At 36.5% G+C, this 17,689-nt stretch overlaps 1 protein-coding gene across 8 annotated transcripts in view; it reads right to left on the bottom strand.

The window, feature by feature from the left end:
- NCALD (neurocalcin delta) overlaps nucleotides 1-17,689 on the bottom strand; it is a 410,486-nt gene that overhangs the window by 77,299 nt on the left and 315,498 nt on the right. The window contains exon 1 of one of the 8 annotated variants that reach the window (XM_081070495.1): nucleotides 7,735-8,041. The exons of 6 other annotated variants lie outside the window; for them this stretch is intronic. The gene's annotated coding sequence lies outside the window, so the exon portion shown is untranslated. Of the gene's footprint in view, nucleotides 1-7,000; nucleotides 7,087-7,734; nucleotides 8,042-17,689 lie in introns of those variants that run through there. One more of the 8 variants, XM_081070499.1, reaches the window with a different exon arrangement.

Genomic DNA, 17,689 nt, shown 5'->3' with positions numbered 1-17,689 from the left:
TATGACAGGTTGTAGCCAACATGGAAGACATAGCTTTGGACTTCAGCTGCATATGCTTCAATCTCCCCAAAAGGACTATAACCTTTTCAAAGATTGGCTGGTCTTACAATACCCTTGCAGTATCCTACTTAGCTGGAATATCTTGGATGAGGTGGGACACATGCTGGTCATTAAAAGGTCTGGATGATTGAACCATATCTGCCTGGTGTCTATGGTAAGCAAATGAGAGACAACTGGAGGAACATTACCAGTGATTGAACACGAAAGAAAGCTTATCATAGGTGCTTAACTCCAGGGCCCACTATATGGAGTTAACAAACATTGAATGAATATATGAACGAGCAAACAAACCGATTAGCCTTCTAAATGGAAAGTGGGAAGACTCACCGAAGGGGGTGACATTTAAGTAAGTGTGAAGAGAGTCAGGGGTATTGATTTCTCTGCAGCAGAAGAGACAGAGATGCCTCCTTGAGTGAGAATACAAGGACATTTCTGAGTATTCCAAGTGCTAGGTTTGACCAACACTTGGAGCTGCAAGCTAGTGGGATAGCTGCCATTTTGGCAGCTTTGTCAAGAGGATAAAGGCTTTGCTGAATGAACTAAATCTTACCTGGACAAGAGGAATTTCCCAGCTTTACTATAAACAATTAGAGAGAGAGAGAGAGAGAGAGAGAGAGAGAGAGAGAGAGAGAGAGAGAGAGAGAGAGAGAGAGAAGGCTTAGAGGCATTGGAAATGGGTCCAAAGAGAGTGTCAATGAGACAGCTGGGTCTAACAATAGAAAACTAAGCAGCAGATTAGACAGAGTAGGTGTGAGAGAGAGAGACAAAAAGCAGATAAAAAGAACTAAGAAGTGACCAGAGGAAAATGGCAAAAGTACTGCCACCCACACTGGACTGTCCCACAGAGAGGGCCCCAGGTAGCAAGAGGCAAAATGGGAGATTTTACTAAGGCACACAGTCCGGTTTCAGTGTAGCCCAAATCTTCTCTTACAACCGGCAACAGCATTAAACTGTAAGACTGTTCCAAATTTCCAAACAAGATGTGTACCTAAAGCCCATTTGTAATTCGACTGGTAGCTGAAATATATGTTCCTCCGGAATTTATTTAATTAGATATTTATGCCAAAACACAAAAACCTATTTAATCTATATATACCTAAAGTTTCATCTTCAATACTGGTATCTCAGTCATCTCTAATTACCCCATTTGTTCCAGTTACTCTGGTGTCCAAGAAATCACTCTAGAACTTACGGACTTAAAACAATTACAATTTTTATTTTGTTCATGAATCTGCAATTTTAGGGCAGGACTGGGCAGAAATGGCTCATCTCTGGTCTACCTGGTGTCAGGAGGGGTAAGGGTGATCTGATGCTGGAGCCTGGAATCCTCTGAAGGTTTGCCCTCTCACAGGTCTGGCAGTTGATGCTGGCTGTTGGCTGAGACCTTACCTGGATGTGTTGGCTGAAATACCTACATGTGGCCTCTCTGTATGGTCTGGGCTTCCTCACAACATGACAGCTGGTTTCCAAGGGCAAGTGTCATGTGCTGGAGAAACAAAGAATAGCTGAGAGAAAAAGAAACTGTGTTCTTTTTATGATCCAGCCTTGGAAGTCAGCTAGCATTCTTTCCACTGTGCTCTGTCAGTTGGACCAATCACAAGCTTATGTGGATTCAAAGGGAGGGGAATAGACCCACCTCTTGATGGAGAGAGGCAAGATTCTAGAAGAGCATGTGGAAATCAATATAATTATATGGCCATTTTTGGAGAGTACAATCTGTCACAACATATAACACTACTTCTAGGAAAAGTACAATATATTCCAGTTTGAAAGGCAGCATAGCACAGTGAATAAAGAGCCAGGAGTCAAGAGTCAAACATCCAGAGCTCCATTATATACTGTGTGACACTGGGCAATTTGCTTAAGCTCTCTTTGTCTCAGGTTCCTTATTTAAAAAACTGGATGTTGTGAAGAAAACAGCACTTACTTGTAAAAGAGCTTACAAGACTATCTAGCTCCCCAAGTGTTAGCTGTTATAATACCAGGGAGATCCCTCCTCCAATTTGGGCAGTGGTGATTTTTGGTTTCTGGAGGGATGGTGGTGATGATAGCACTATCAGAGGTAGAATATTAATGACAACAATTCATTATTGAGTACCTAATACCTGTCAGTTACTGTGCCAAGGAAGTTAACTTAAAAATCCATAAAGCAGGTACTAATATTATCCAGATAAGAAAACTGTGACTTAGGAAACTTTCCCAAAGTAACACCTGCAAGTGGTTACAGACAGGATTTGCCCCTGGATCAGTTTATCTAACTATAAGGAGCCTGAATCTCTGGATAACTGTGTGGAGCAGAGTCCTTCTCCCAAACCTGATTTGTGAGTGAGCAAGAAATGAAGAGTACTAAATTATGCTGTTGAGATTTGGGCTGTTTATTAAAGCAGTGAGCCTATCTTGATGGGGTAAGTACAGAGCAGATGGGATGGATATACTTGGACACCACTAACTTAAGAATTCCTTTCATAAAATAAAATGCTTCTCATTATTTGCATACGACAGAGTATTTGCATGAAAGAAAATTATTCCCTAGGTAAGTACCTAAAAGGTCTCATTTTCTTCTGAACTGGAGGACAGATAGCCTTTGGCCCACTGGAAGTAAAGCTGGGCATACTGATCTGGAACCCCTGATACTAATATGAATAGATTACTTATAAACTAGCCTGGCTGTTCACCAACTGAAGAAAGTCTCCTCTAAGGTTTGACTCTGATGTAAAATCTGTTAGTTCCCAGATTGTTTGCTTGTCTCTTTTGTTTTGATATTAGTTTGCTTTTTTCTTTTAAGTGAGGATTTTCCTCTTGACTACACTGGCCAGCATGGCGGTAGAGGAGAAACCTTGGCTGCTGATACACATAGGTCTCTGGGCAGGTTGCCTATATAGTTAGACTGTAAGTTCCATGATGGTGTCTGTCTTGTTCACCACAGTATCTCTGGTGTCTAGTCCAAGGCCTGGCACACAGTAGATGCTCAAAACCTACTGCATTCATTCAATAATGAATAATGCATAATGCATTCATTATTGAATGCATGAAAGACCAAATGTTTGAATTGAAGCTCAGGCAAGTAAAAGTCAGAAGTCGATAAAGTAACATGGGCTCTTTGTGCCAGTGGCACAGACCACTCAGGGATCACATGAGGGAGGGACCAAAATGCCTCTTCTAATATTGTGGATATGGTAACCAGCTAATAAATACTTGCTGATTGAGTGATGTTACCTCATGCTGCACCTGATCCGTGGTAAGATGTAGGAAGGCATAGGATGGGATAACTTGTAAGATGTTATTTTTTATTTTATCTCCAAGGATGTTGTAAGCGTGGTCATCACAAAATTGGTCGTGCTTTTAGATGTATGAATCACAGGAAAGTCTGTGGGAGTCAGCTAAGCAGACAGCCAAAGAATGTAACACTCTTCTCAACATCTACCTCTAATGGATAGGGTTTAAATTCATTAAAGAAAATCTAGAATCATCCTTTAAAAAGTTTCTCCTTGCATAAAAGCAATATGCAGTCTTTGGTGTTCCTGCAGCCATTGGGACAAAATTCAGAAAAAAATTCCATTAGGATAAGCAGCTGCTGGAATATCTTTCAGACTAGACATTTCTTTCCTGTAAATTATATATAGAACTTTAATGGTAGTTGTGTATACTATGATTTACATTAATGTAAACTAAATTTTAAAAGGATGCTGTGTCTCTAATTAAAGGTATTTATAAAAAGATGTCCAAAAAAACTAAAGCTCACGGCAGAGATAAATAGAACAGACTATCTTTCGTTTGGAGAATGTGGCTCCAGTGATATTAAATATTTAGCATATAATTTTTATATCAAAGTCTTAACGAGCACTAATGCTTATGGCACCACTTCTGGAAACAATAAAAAAACACATACTTTGGAATGCTATTTCTATTTGGATTTCCATCACAAGGCACGATTTAAATAACGGTTGATTTCATAAAAAGTAATGGCACATTTCTTTCTGAACTTAAAATTTCAAACACCTGCTGTCAAAGAAGCAAACAGTACAGTCTTGAGGAAGATATTTTAGACTTTTTCCAAGTTTCTTCATCAAAGCCCCGAAAGCAGGTGTTCTTTCCTAGTCCAGTGAATAAGGAATGTTTGAGAAAATCCTCTTTCATAATTTCCCAGAGAACACACTAAGATCATCGTTAAGCTTCCATTTCAATGCAAGGGATTTGGATTGAGTTTAAACAACAGCTTGTGTAAAACGTCATAGCTCCAATTCTCTCATGCTGAGATGGTGGGGGCTGATGTAATAGAAAAGATGGCTTTGGACACTCTAAGCGCAGGGCTAGAAAGGCAGTGATCCATGATGTCAGCCAACCAACTGCAAAGTTACCTAGTTGGTTGGAGAGAAAAATTAAGCAATATCTTCTGCAAATTCAATGTGACATGGGGAATGAGACAATTACTTACATAGTCCCATTAAGCAATAATAAGTCAAATAAGATTCTGAGTTCAAATTACTTGGGAAGCATCTCCATTCCCGACTTCATTTTGAATGTGTTTTGTCCTGGGGACCATGTGGTAGATAAACCTGCAGGCCCCGTCCTGAGTAACTGGAATTAACATTACAATTTATCGATTCATGCATGTATGTGCTTTACAGTAAACTGGGAAGTTATATAAGTTCTTTAAGGCTCATTTCAAATGTTGTACACAAAGTACCTTCTAGAGTATTCCTTCAGCTATGATCTCATATAACATCCGGCATTCTTCATCTAAGTACTACTTGCTTATTTTCTTTGAGGGGATAAAAGTCCCTTTGTAAATAGCTATAGTCTTACTTCTATGGTTGATGGTTTTAACTTGCATAACCTGCATTAACACTGTTTGTCCTCTTAACACTCACCTAACCTCCTAAGAGTTTCTCAGTCCAAGAAACAGAAGATTGCTTATGGATTTCAAGGAGGAAAATAAAAGAAAGCTCCAGTTTGGAAGCTATACAGATATATCATCCCTTTTCATACAGAAATTAGAAAATACTGTGAAATTCACACATTCAGACAATACAAATAGACGTGGTGGAACTGAATGTGGAAATGGTGGTGTGGATTTTGTTTAGTGCAGTTCTATAACCTTTTGGCATCACTAGGTCACATATCATTTAACCCAGGGGTAGACAGAATTCAAGGGGATCCAGGAACTTGGATGGGGAAAATATTACATCTTTAGTTTCACTAACTTCAAACTGAAATTTAGTATTTCTTTTAATTAAAATGCAGACCACAAACCATAGTACCTATGATTTGGTGACCAAGAAAAATGACAGATATTCTTATATCACATTATAGTCATTACAGATATCTCGAAATACCTTTTACACTCAACACTACTTTATAATTATGGTAGTTATACCCGCTGCTAGTTTGTATTATTTCATAATACATTATTAACAAAGCATATATCACAACTTTGAAAATGTTGATTAATGTATCTCAATAACAGTGGTTCCCTTTGTAATCTTGTATACCTTATCTTAGCATTTAACAACATCATTCTGAGAGGAGTCTATAGGCTTCACCAGGCTGCCAAAGAGGTCCACAGCACCACAAAGGTGAAAAATCCCTAAAACTATACACAAAATATTTAATAACGTAACAGCCAGGTTTCTAGAGCAAATCATTTCTTGCTAGCATCTTTTTGAAGCTGAAACAAACTTGACCTTGAATTCAATATAGTTTCATTGTTGTAAATAGAGGATTCTGATGAGAGTCATATTTTTTTCTTATTTTGCCATGAGAAAAGACCTGTAGGTTCTAGAAAAATCTCTGCTATCATAGCATCGGTTGCTTTCTTCTAATGATAAACTTTGTCATTGGCACTGTGCCATCCACACTGAGCTGTTCTCTTATGTTTCATACCGCCACAATCCAGTCTGTTTCATAAGGGCACTGAATACAATTATTTTATAACCTTAATTTAAAACATCATAGAAAGAGCATCAAGAAAGCTACTTGGAAAAGTATAATGATAATGCCTTATTTTGAGTAAAAAAAGTAAACATCAAAGTACTCCATCAAAGACAGTGCTTTTAAATAACAGTGCTACATTTGAAATGTTGCAAATCAATTAACATATTTCCAGGGATGTTAAGACGATGGCCTGTGAGTTATGAGATAAATTAAATAATGAGATGTGCCTCAGTAAATGTGCCTTTAGCATATAAGCACATTAGACTTTTCGGAAAATCCTCAATGAAGACTCTGGCCAAAAAGAGACATATCCAATGCCAGCTACTTAAATGAAAATTCACTCATTGAAAACTATTGAGAAATTCTTGGTGCACCCACAATCATTCATTTATCACTGAAGCCAAATACTATTCAAAAAGCTCATGTCCAGAGTAAAATAAATGCTACTGGAATTCAGAAACTAATAAAGAGCACAAACAATAAGAACAATACATTCTTGCATTAAATTGAGATATAATTCACATACCATAGAATATATATTCCTCATATACATAGTTAAATGACTATTTTCTATTCAATAAAACAGTAGGTATATTACATGTACTGCTCTAAAATTTGCCTTTTGGTTTTCCTGTTGAATTTGTAAGATTTAGAAACCTGGTTCTATATTCAGGCTTTGATTAACTTCAATACCAGAGGTATTCTTTGAATTACAAAGCTACAAAACGATCCAATTTGTGTGCAATGATAGAAAATTCAAAATTATTATACTAAACTTGGGAAGGCAAATAAACCAACTTGTATTTTGCAGTGTTATAGGAATAAAGAGAGAAAAGGCATTATTAATCAATTACAAAGTATTTATTTAAGATCTAGAGCAAATTTTTAGTGACTATTTCTATCTATGTTTGAATTAAAGTAAATCTACCAATGACAATTTAGTTTTAGGGCTACTATTTTCTTCTCTAGGTAATTAGTTCAATTTTTAAATATAAAAACAGCTTACATGACTCTTTAGGGAAGACCATCCAATGCTATTCTCTTCACAGCTGAATTTTCAGAGCAAGATACTGCAAATGTGCACTTTGCTCTAACAACCAAAGAACAACTGCATGCACACATGGAGGAGGTTCCACCCCAACTTCCTTGGCATAGTCTAGATTATTTTTCTCTAAACAGGAAGCTGTTTTTCCCTGGTATTTTCCGAATACCCTATTTACAAGAAAAACCCAACTTTTGTTTCAAAGTATAATGTTCTTTCCCGCTGTACCTACTGTTGCTAATTATGAGTGCTGCAAACAAGACGGAAACCAAATTCCAAACTATTCTGAGCTGATTCAGAAGAGGGTAGCAATTGTGGAGAAAAAAAAAATAGCGAAGTTAGCAGCATATTGCAAGGCTATGCTGGAGTCTTTCAATCCCAAACAATACTGAAGGATTTCTGGAATTCAATGGGGAACATTTGGCTCAAGCTGCAAAATCCATATCTCTACATAATGTCATATTAGCAAGGGTGGAGCAAGAAAGATGATTATATTTTAACCTACTTCACAGAACATTTATCCAAATTGAACCACATTCCAGAGGCTCCACACAAAATTAGCAACTAGAAGCCGCTTCACATTTTTCCTCTGGTACAACAATAATTGTTCATGAAGACAAACTTGTAGGAGGTAAGACAGAGGGGAAAACCACAATGCTCTATGAAACATCTAACTGTATAGAAAGCAAACTAATTACCTCACACAGAAGAAGTACCAGATTTAACAGTCCATGCTCTGCAGCCCCTGGGAAGCAGCGGCGGCAGCGGCGGGGGCGGCCAGCATCCACCGGCTCCTCACAGGCCTTTGACTGTGCGGACTCAGCCACAGACTCTGCCTCCAGCTGACGTCAAAGTCCCTGTCACATGGCCAGATGAAAGCCAAGAGAGCACTGGTTGTCGTAGCAACCACAGAACAGCTCTGAAATTATTTCAATAGGTCATCTGTCACTCTGGTGTGTGTGTGTGTGCGCGTGTGTGTGCACACGCATACTCCCTGTAACCATCACGGACAGCTCCCTCAGCCCCCGAAACTGTGACTCAAAAGTGCCTACAACTTTCCTCTTTAAGACTTCGCTGTCTGTTCTTTACAGTTATTTGCAGGAAAATGCGTGCCACTCTGAAATTTCCATCCATCTCGCTACCACCAGCCTGAAACTTGGGTCTCTTCCTGTAGAACAGAAAAAAAAGACACTGAAAAATGCGGGGGTTAATGTTCTGAGCTAATTAAATCTATTTGTAAGCAAATGGATAAAAACAGAAGCTAAAGGGGAGTTGGAAGTAAAGATATTTTTTAAATTATATAAGAATCCACATCCATGTACTGAGCCATGTTAGTGATAGAAAGAAAAACAAGAAACATAGGAGGTGGTAGCTCAGGGTTAGATGAGAGAATCTAATAATCCTGACACCAACTAGATGGGGAAATCGGGTGACAAATGCAGAATTCCTGCACTGTAAAATGTCTAGCATGCAAGAATGATGAGCAAAAGACTTTCAAAGCAGAGCTACGTTAAAACAACCTTATGATCATATTTATAACTTTTTTGGACCTTTGCTTTGGGATACCACACAGATGCCAAATCCTCCCCTCCTAAATGCTCTCTTCACACCCCTGTGGGGCTCAGCAGGCAATAAATGGGTAAGCGTCCTGTCAATGCAAAGTGCAGTGAAAGCCTAGAGCAGCAGAATAAAAGGACAGTCCTGCATATCTTTGATGTCACCACCCTCGCTTACTTCTAACTCTGCACACCTGCTTACTTTCTAGTTCATTCTTGCTAACAGGAAGCCAATTAAACAAAACAAAATAAAATCCATAGGAAAGTACTGAAAACTACATTCAGAAAACATATACTCCTTCAAAGGACAAAGCGAGCAAAGGCAAGGGTGAAGAGATTGCTTTAGAAAACCTTAGATGGGAGGAGGGAAGGAATGGGGGAGAAAGTGAAGGGATTAGAAAGTACAAATTGGTAGACACAAGATAGTCACGGGGACGTGAAATACAGTATGGGGAATGTAATCAATAATGTTATACAGATTACGTAGGGTGCCAGATGGGTCCTGGACTTATGGGGGACCACTGCATAGACTGTAGAGGCCTGACCACTGCGCTGTACACCAGAAGCTGCAATAGAATAATATTGAATGTCAACTATGATTAAATATATATATATATATAGTCAAGGGATATAAAGTACAGCATAGGGAATAGAGTCAATGGTATTGTAACAACTATGTACAGTGTCACATGGGTAGTAGATTGGGGGGGTTATCACTTTGTGAAGGGTGTAAATGTTTAATCATTGTATTGTTTGTACCTGAAACTAACATAATAAAAAATAAAATAAAATGAAAACCCTGAGGATCTTCCCATGCCAGCATTAGCAAGATTTCTATGCTGGCTTCTTAAAAAAATAAAATAAAATAAAGTAGCTCTAGGGTGCTGCAAAATATAAATGGAAGCTAAACCAGCTGGGCAGATTACATTTTTGTCATGCTAAAAGAAAAAAATTTCTTCAGAGTCAGAAATTTCTTCTTGAACAATAAGACTAAGGTCCAAACTGGCCACAGACTCCTCCTATTTCATCTTCCTCTGCTTTATTTCTCTCCCAGCTCCAATGGAGAGAAAGATATATTTTTATTTGAAAAGTTATTTTCCTGATGCTATTAGCTATAGCACTGCAGAAGTAAAACCAAACCGTAAGGCCATAATGAATGCCCCCCCTTTAATTTCCAATTAATGACAGCATGGAATTTACCTGTTTGCACAAGGACAATTGGCTCATTGACTCCAATGTCTATCTAAATGGGCCAGGATGTCTCACGAGGGGCAGATTTCAGCCACAGCCACAATTTACAAATTTGCAATTTGTTCCAGTTATAGTTCCGGTTTTGTTCAGAAATACACATCCTAGTAATGAGGGGAATGGGAAGTGAGGAGAGAAAGCACATCTTCCTTGACTTTCAGGGCCCCACGTTCTCTGAGTTGCCTGCTGTATCATCTCCCTCACTCCAAAATCTGTGGCTGCCTAAACCCTTCCTCTTCACGCAGACTCAGCATCTAATAGAATAAAACTGCAGTACCACTCTTTGCCAATAGGTGACGTCCTCTGAAACAAGAAGTTCTCAGCTCTAAAAATTCCTAAAACTCATGGCTTTAATTTATTTGAAATTTAGTAAAAACTAACACCTTTCTTTAATTGTCCATTATTCGTAAGACTAAGCATATTTTGCTATATACTGACTTAGGCTTAAACTGATTATAATCAGTGGACTGACCAATACGAAAAGTGGACTCATATAATCCTTTTTTCTAATGTAGTATGCTACCAACCTGCCATCACTTATTTCCCCTTGCCAGCTACCTAGTATGATTAGAGATTCCTGTAATAGCTAAGGAAGCTACCGATCTCCTTCAGAGTTGAAATTGTGATGACGATCTCTTTGGAGCTCAGATTTCTACCAATTTGGCTAATTAATACAAATGTTATTGAAAATATCACAGGAAATACACATAAGGGCCTTTTCCAATCACTGCCCATCACATTGAAGAGAACATGTGTCATTTTATTCTTTTCAATGTCAACTCATTTTTTTAGGTGAAAATGATTCATTGAATTTAAAAATACCCATTCAAAAAACTTCGCATTATAGTTTTCACTTGCTATATGCATGTCAAGGCTGCCTATTATTAGTCTGAGCAGTTTGCCGGAAATAACTAGTAAATGCCACTAAGCCAGTTTGACTTGGGTTCACATACCTGAATTAACAGGTGGTCTGGGCCATGAGTAGACAACTATAATCAGCCACTTATTCAGTGTTTCTAGGTAGAAATGTCACTGTCTCCCTGTCTTAACACTGGTGGGAAGGCTGTGGACCTATTTTCTGCAGTCACTGGCTTTAAATCTCATCTGAGCAAGTTATTAAAGTCCTCTGAGCTTCAGTGCCTACATCCTAAGGTTGTTATAAGGATTATAAAGTTAATCTGTTATAAAATTCTGACACCTTGCTACAGGATTGATGGCTCAATGTGTATGTCATTTCTTATTTATCTGTCTGACTCTGATAAGTCTACAAAGACCTTTAGGGAAAGGATGGAATCTTATTCATCTCTACAACTCTACAGTTAGTATGCAGCGTGGAACATAATAAGTGTTCAATAAATGTTGAGTGACTTAACTATTGGGAAATAAATGCCGAGCAATAAAAAGAAATGGTTCCTTTGTCTTCTCACTAAAAGAGAATAGAGAACCTCCTCTAAGCCACCAAAAAGTGCAAAGGAAGGAAAAAGCAAAAATTTTTGATTTATCACAAAATTTTCTAGCAGTGGATGGGTCCAAGTCAATTTACCAAGTAAATCAAACTTATCTCTACCAAATCATAAATATTTATTATGAATGTACATAAGTTATATGTTGATGTATTTTATGGCTATTGCTGGGATATTGGATCTTTTACATTAATTGACATTAATTGAGCACTTACTATATGTGGAACATTGTTTTAAGACAGTAGATACATTACATCATTTACTGTAATTACCTTATGAGGCAAATACTATTCTTTCCCACATTTCACAACTGAAAAAAACTTAAACCTAGAAAGATTAAGTAACTTGCCTACCTAGTACGTGGCAGAGCCAGGATATACATCTAGGAGTGTGGCTCCACACATTTTTGGAAATAACTTACATTTGGTATATTTTTAAAAAGAATTGAAATATCTCTTATGTTTATTTTATATTTGAATGTTGGTTTTTTTGTTTGTTTGTTTGTTTGTTTTAAATTTCTGATGAGGGGGAAAAGCCAACTTATCTTTTCTGCATCTGGGAATGCTAATGATCATATTCTAGTTCAGGCTTAAGGAGTAATATGACAAGAAAAATCTAATCAGGAAGATTTGAATCAAGAAAAATAGGCAAAGTAAAATAGTAAAAATATCCTGAATAAAACTGTGTCCAAATTATTTTAGTCTTAACTGAAGCCAATATTTGCATTGCACATGCCTGGGTAACTTCTGTTTCCCACTATGATGGGTTTTTATGTGTTCAAAACAATACACTCACTGAGATAACAATAATAGCTGGACTTTTAAAAAAGTGATTGGAAGGCATCAAAGAGTAGCAAAGACAAAAAAGCTTTAAATTCCAAGATCTCAGATAAAAGGAAAATGTATTGATATAAGCCTAACATTGCCCACATTATCTGCTACTTTTCTCCTGAAATTATTGGATGATTCTTAAGGGGTATGAGGCTTTTGGCAGTCTTAGAGACTGGAGAGACAAAATTTGGAGTACAAATATTCAAAGGCATCTAGCACTTTAGAAATAAAAATCCTGATTTTAAAAAAGGAATCACAGAGAAGCAATCTCAACATTCTGAACCATTTTCCCCTTGAAGCATTTGCTAATTCTTAAATGGTATTATAAAAGAGAACAAGAAGTAAAGCATAAAACTACAGCAAAGAGGGTACAAACATAAAGAGAGAGGTTAGCATTCTTGTAGTCTCAGGGAGACAGAAACTGGAGTACAGGATCTTTCAAGGAGTCAGAGTTGGTAAATACCCTAAGTTTTCATACACCACTTCCAAGTTTTTAGGTGTCATAACTAAAAAGCTATGCCTTAGAAGTAAGAGAAAACCGGGAATAGATGCACCCTCATAAAGACTAGTATCCATCTTGGAATTATTATAATACCTAATTAATTAGGTCAAGGTAATTTGCCCCTATTCTAACTACCTTCCAGAGAAAATTAACCCATTCTAAAGGAAGATGCCATCATTTAGAGCCCCTATCATTTTTCATACACCACTTCCAATTCAATCCAAAATCATTAATCATGCCAGGAGACAGATCTAACAGATCAAAATCTAAAAGGAAAAAAATAGAAAATAGAAGTAGATCCATAGATGATTCATCTGTAAATACCAGACAGTGATTTTAAAACAACTATAATCAATATGTTAAAGGAAATGGATGGCAAGATGGAGTGTTCCACATGTAAAAAATGAAATCTATAAAAAGGAACATACTAAGATTAAAGAACTGAAAAATACAACAATTGAAATTAAAAACATAGTAGATGGGTTGAAGAGCAGGGAAGATAGAGCATAAGAGAAAACTAGTGAAATTAAAGATAGATCAGCAGACAATATCTAGATTGAAGTATAAGAAGAAAAAAAGATAAAAAAAAAAGTATAAGAAAGAAAAAAAATACAGAAAGGAATGTCAGAGACATTTGGGACATGATGAAAAGGCTAACACGTGTATTTCGGAGAGGAGAGAATAGAGATAGGACAGAAGCCATATTTAAAGAAAATTGTCTGAGAAATGTCCAAAAGTTACAAAAGATACAAAACAACAGCATTAGGAAGCCCTATAGACCCCCAAACAGAAAAACTACAAAGAAAATCACACATAGACAACCTGCTGAAAACTAAAGACAAAGACAGAATCTTAAAAGCAGTAAGTTTAAAAAACAAAGTTATATTAACTTTAAAGAAGCAACAAAAGGACTTTTTAACAGTAAAACTCAACAATAAAACAAACTAACCATTCAATTAGAAAATTGGCAGAAGACAGGAATAGATCAACCAAAGAATATATACAGATGACAAGCACAGGAAAAGGTATTTCAACGTCATTAGCCATTAGGAAAATGCAAGTTAAAATCATAACGAAATATCACTACACACCTATCAAAACGACTAAAATGTAAATAATGAAAATACCAAATGCTGGCAAGGATGCAGAGAAACTGAATCACTCATATTGTAAAATGAGTATTCCCAGTATTTTAAAATACCCATAAAATGAGTTCCCCAGTATTTTGAAATACCATACACAGTCTTGAAAATCACCCTTAGAGCATAAGCCGATGAAGAAACATATTCAAGAAAAAATACTACACTTGATCTTAGCCAAAAGGCCGAGAAGTGATAAGAAAAAATACTAAAACTTGATAAGAATATTGAGAGTCTGTGGCACCTGAGTCGTGACCCACTTTCCCCAAGCCCCTCAGCTCAGTTCCATGAAAGCTTCATTCTGGGAAAGTTTGACCCATAAAACTGGGCTCCTTCTCTCTTCAGCTGTCAATCAAGGGCTACATTATCTCACTGGGAAAGGCAGGCCATCAGCCTTTCTCTAGCTCTGGTGATAAATTCCTGGTGAGTGGAGCCTCCAGGAGAAAAAGAGAGAGAAAGTTCTATCTTATTTAAGGCAAAATAGTAGAAAACACAATGCACTGCATTCAAAATCATTGCTGAAAACACACCAGAAAATAGCTCTTCAGCTCTTGCAGCCACTATGAAAAATCATTTGACTTTTTTTCTTTTTAAATTAAACATGCAACTACCATATGATTCAACAATTGTACTCCTAGGTATTCCAAAGAAATGAAGACTTATGCTAACACAAAAAGTTATACATGAATGCTTATAGCAGCTCTCTTTGTAAGGGCCAATAATTGGAAACAATTCAGATGCTTTCAATGAATGAATGGGTAGACAAATTTTAGTACATCCATACCATTCAACAAGAATAGTACTCGGTACTAAAATGGAACAAGCTATTGATGCACACAAAATTCTGCATGAATGTCCAGAGATTTTTCTGAGTGAAAAAGCCAATCTCAAAATGTCATATACTGCATGATTTCATTTATATAACATTATTGATATGACAAAATTACAGAAATGCAAAACAGATTCGTGGTTGTCAGGGATTGAGGAGGGAGTTGGGGAGGGAGAGAAGTGCCTGTGATTGTATAAGGGCAACATGAGGGATCTTTGTGGTGATGGAAATGTTCTGTACCATGATTGTACCCTGAATGTCAATATCCTGGTTGGAGTTTTGCAAAATATTATCTTTGGAGTAAAATGGGTAAAGTGTATATATGGTTTTCCTCTGCATTGTTTTTTTCAATTGCATGTCTACCTACATTGATCTCAAAATAAGTTTAATTCAAATTTTTTAAATGAAGATGACATGAGACCTTTTCAGTCAAAAAAAATGCGAGACTTTGTTTCAACAGAATTATACTAAATGTCTAAAGCACTGCTCAGGCAGAAGAAACATGATCCCAGATGAAAACACTGAGATTCAGAAAGGACAGATATACAGATAAATCTAAATCAATACTAATTTATTATTATTATTATTAGTTTCAGCTGTACAAAACAATGTAATAGCTAGACATTTACACCCCTCACAAAGTGATAACCCCCCTCCCTCAATCTACTACCTTTCTGACATTGTATGTAGCTGTTACAGTTCCACTGACTCTATAAAATGATAATGTCTTGTGGGGTTTGAAATATGGGTAGGTCTAGGTCCAAAATATACGGCAACATTAGCATGAAAGGTAAGAGATGGTGGATAGAATAAAATGTTCAAAGGTTCTTATATTCTAGTAAAAGTCCTAATTAATAATCGTCTCTAAGAATGTAGGGTACACAATGTAATCCTGTGCTATCCACTAAAACAACAACAGAATGTATACCTAATAAACTAACAGGGAAGAAAAATAACTTTAAAAATTACTTGATACTCAAAAGAAGCAAGGAAGGAGGAAAAAGGAAATAAATGATAGGATAAGTAGGAGGAAATAATAAGATTAAAGATTTAATCTCAAACATGTCAATAATTACCATAATATGCAACTGACCAAATATTAGGTTGGTACAAAAGTAATTGCAGTTTAAAAGGTTAAAAATAATTGCAAAAACCACAATTACTTTTGCACCAACCTAATTTTTCAATTAAAAGATAAACATTAGACTGTATTCACATAGAAATTATAACTCTTTACTGCATACACTTTGAAAATAGGGGCACAGAATGGCTAAAAGTAAAAAAGATGGAAAGTGATACACAAACTACCAAGTGAAAGTAGGTGTAGCAATATTACTACAAAGAAATAGTACTTGATAGTAATACAAGCAAGAAATACTACTAGAGATATAGATGAAGACTTCATAATTCCCTTTTCTAAATATGCATGCATCTAGTAAAGTAGCATCAAGATAAACAGAAAAAAATCACAACCATAGTATTGATTTAACATATCTTACTTGGTAGCTTAGAGAATAACAAAAAAAAAAAAAGTAGAGATATAGAATATTTCAATGACAAAATTAACCAACCTGACTTAATTACCATATAAAGAAGGTTATGTAAATAATTGCAAAATACAGATTTTTCCCCTCAAATGCATTTAACAATACTGACTACATGCTGGGTCATAAGAATGTCTCAACACGTTATAAATAATTGAAATCACGAGAATACTCATTGTACACAGTAGAACAAAGATAGGAATCAATACTAAAAAGACAAATAGAAAAATCCCTAAATGGAAACTAAGCAGTACATTTCTAAATAATCCTTGGATTAAAAAAAATTACCTTGCAATGTAGAAACACTTGAACTCAAAAACAAAAATATGATGTATCAAAACTCACATGCACCTAAAGCACTATTTAATGGAAATTGTACATATTTGTTAAAAACAAACACTGAGGTTCCATTTTTGGCATGGCACTTTTAGGAGCTCCATGGACCTGTTCCCCAGTATTTTAAAATACCATACACAGTCTTGAAAATCACCCTTAGAGCATAAGCCGATGAAGAAACATATATTCAAGAAAAAATACTAAAACTTGATAAGAATATTGAGAGTCTGTGGCACCTGAGTCGTGACCCACTTTCCCCAAGCCCCTCAGCTCAGTTCCATGAAAGCTTCATTCTGGGAAAGTTTGACCCATAAAACTGGGCTCCTTCTCTCTTCAGCTGTCAATCAAGGGCTACATTATCTCACTGGGAAAGGCAGACCATCAGACTTTCTCTAGCCCTGGTGTTAAATTCCTGGTGAGTGGAGTCTCCAGGAGAAAAAGAGAGAGAAAGTTCTATCATATTTAAGGCAAAATAGTAGAAAACACAATGCACTGCATTCAAAATCATTGCTGAAAACACACCAGAAAACAGCTCTTCACATCTCCAAGTAGTAATTTAATTAGTAACCTTTAATTAATATTTGGTGATATTCATGCAAAGACTCTTTAAAGTCTTTCTGGACACTGAGGAGTCACATGGATTGAAGATAAAGAAAAGGAGAAAACAGACAACAAAATCACTCAAAGAATAAAGATGGCCTCTCCTTTCCCACAGCCTGCCTTTTCATAGATTGAATGAGAGGAACAAATTCTTTTCTGAAAGAGAGAGAATTTCTCCCATGAAAACAGGATTTTGTTTGATAGGAAAATGGTCTACAAATCACCTCTTTATATTTAATTTCTGATACAAAAGGAAAGCTGCAAAATGTCACTTTTCTATCCTCAATATCCAGTACAATTAGAGCAAATATTATAATAGGATCTTTGTTCTTGCTTTTATCCCCCAAGATTGTTTTAGAACCATACTGTCTCTTTGCTGTCAGACTGACACTTGCACTTTTATAAACCTGGCTTTTACCAGTCATCATTTTATCCCCTTCCTACTGTCAAGGGATAAAGAAATAGGAGTGAAGTGTGAAGGATCTGGATGCTTTTCTTGTGGTGCTTCTGTTGAAAGTGCAACTCCTATAAACAAGAAGAGAGAATCAATCCCAAAATTCATCTCCCTTCCAAAGTCATACATTTTTGTTCAGGTTTTGTGTGAAA

The sequence above is a fragment of the Rhinolophus hipposideros genome (assembly GCF_964194185.1).
Source record: "Rhinolophus hipposideros genome assembly, chromosome: 13".
Classification (NCBI taxonomy): Eukaryota; Metazoa; Chordata; class Mammalia; order Chiroptera; family Rhinolophidae; genus Rhinolophus; species Rhinolophus hipposideros.
The sequence above is the reverse complement of the archived record's forward strand: the minus strand, read 5'-3'. Positions and strand labels throughout refer to the sequence as shown.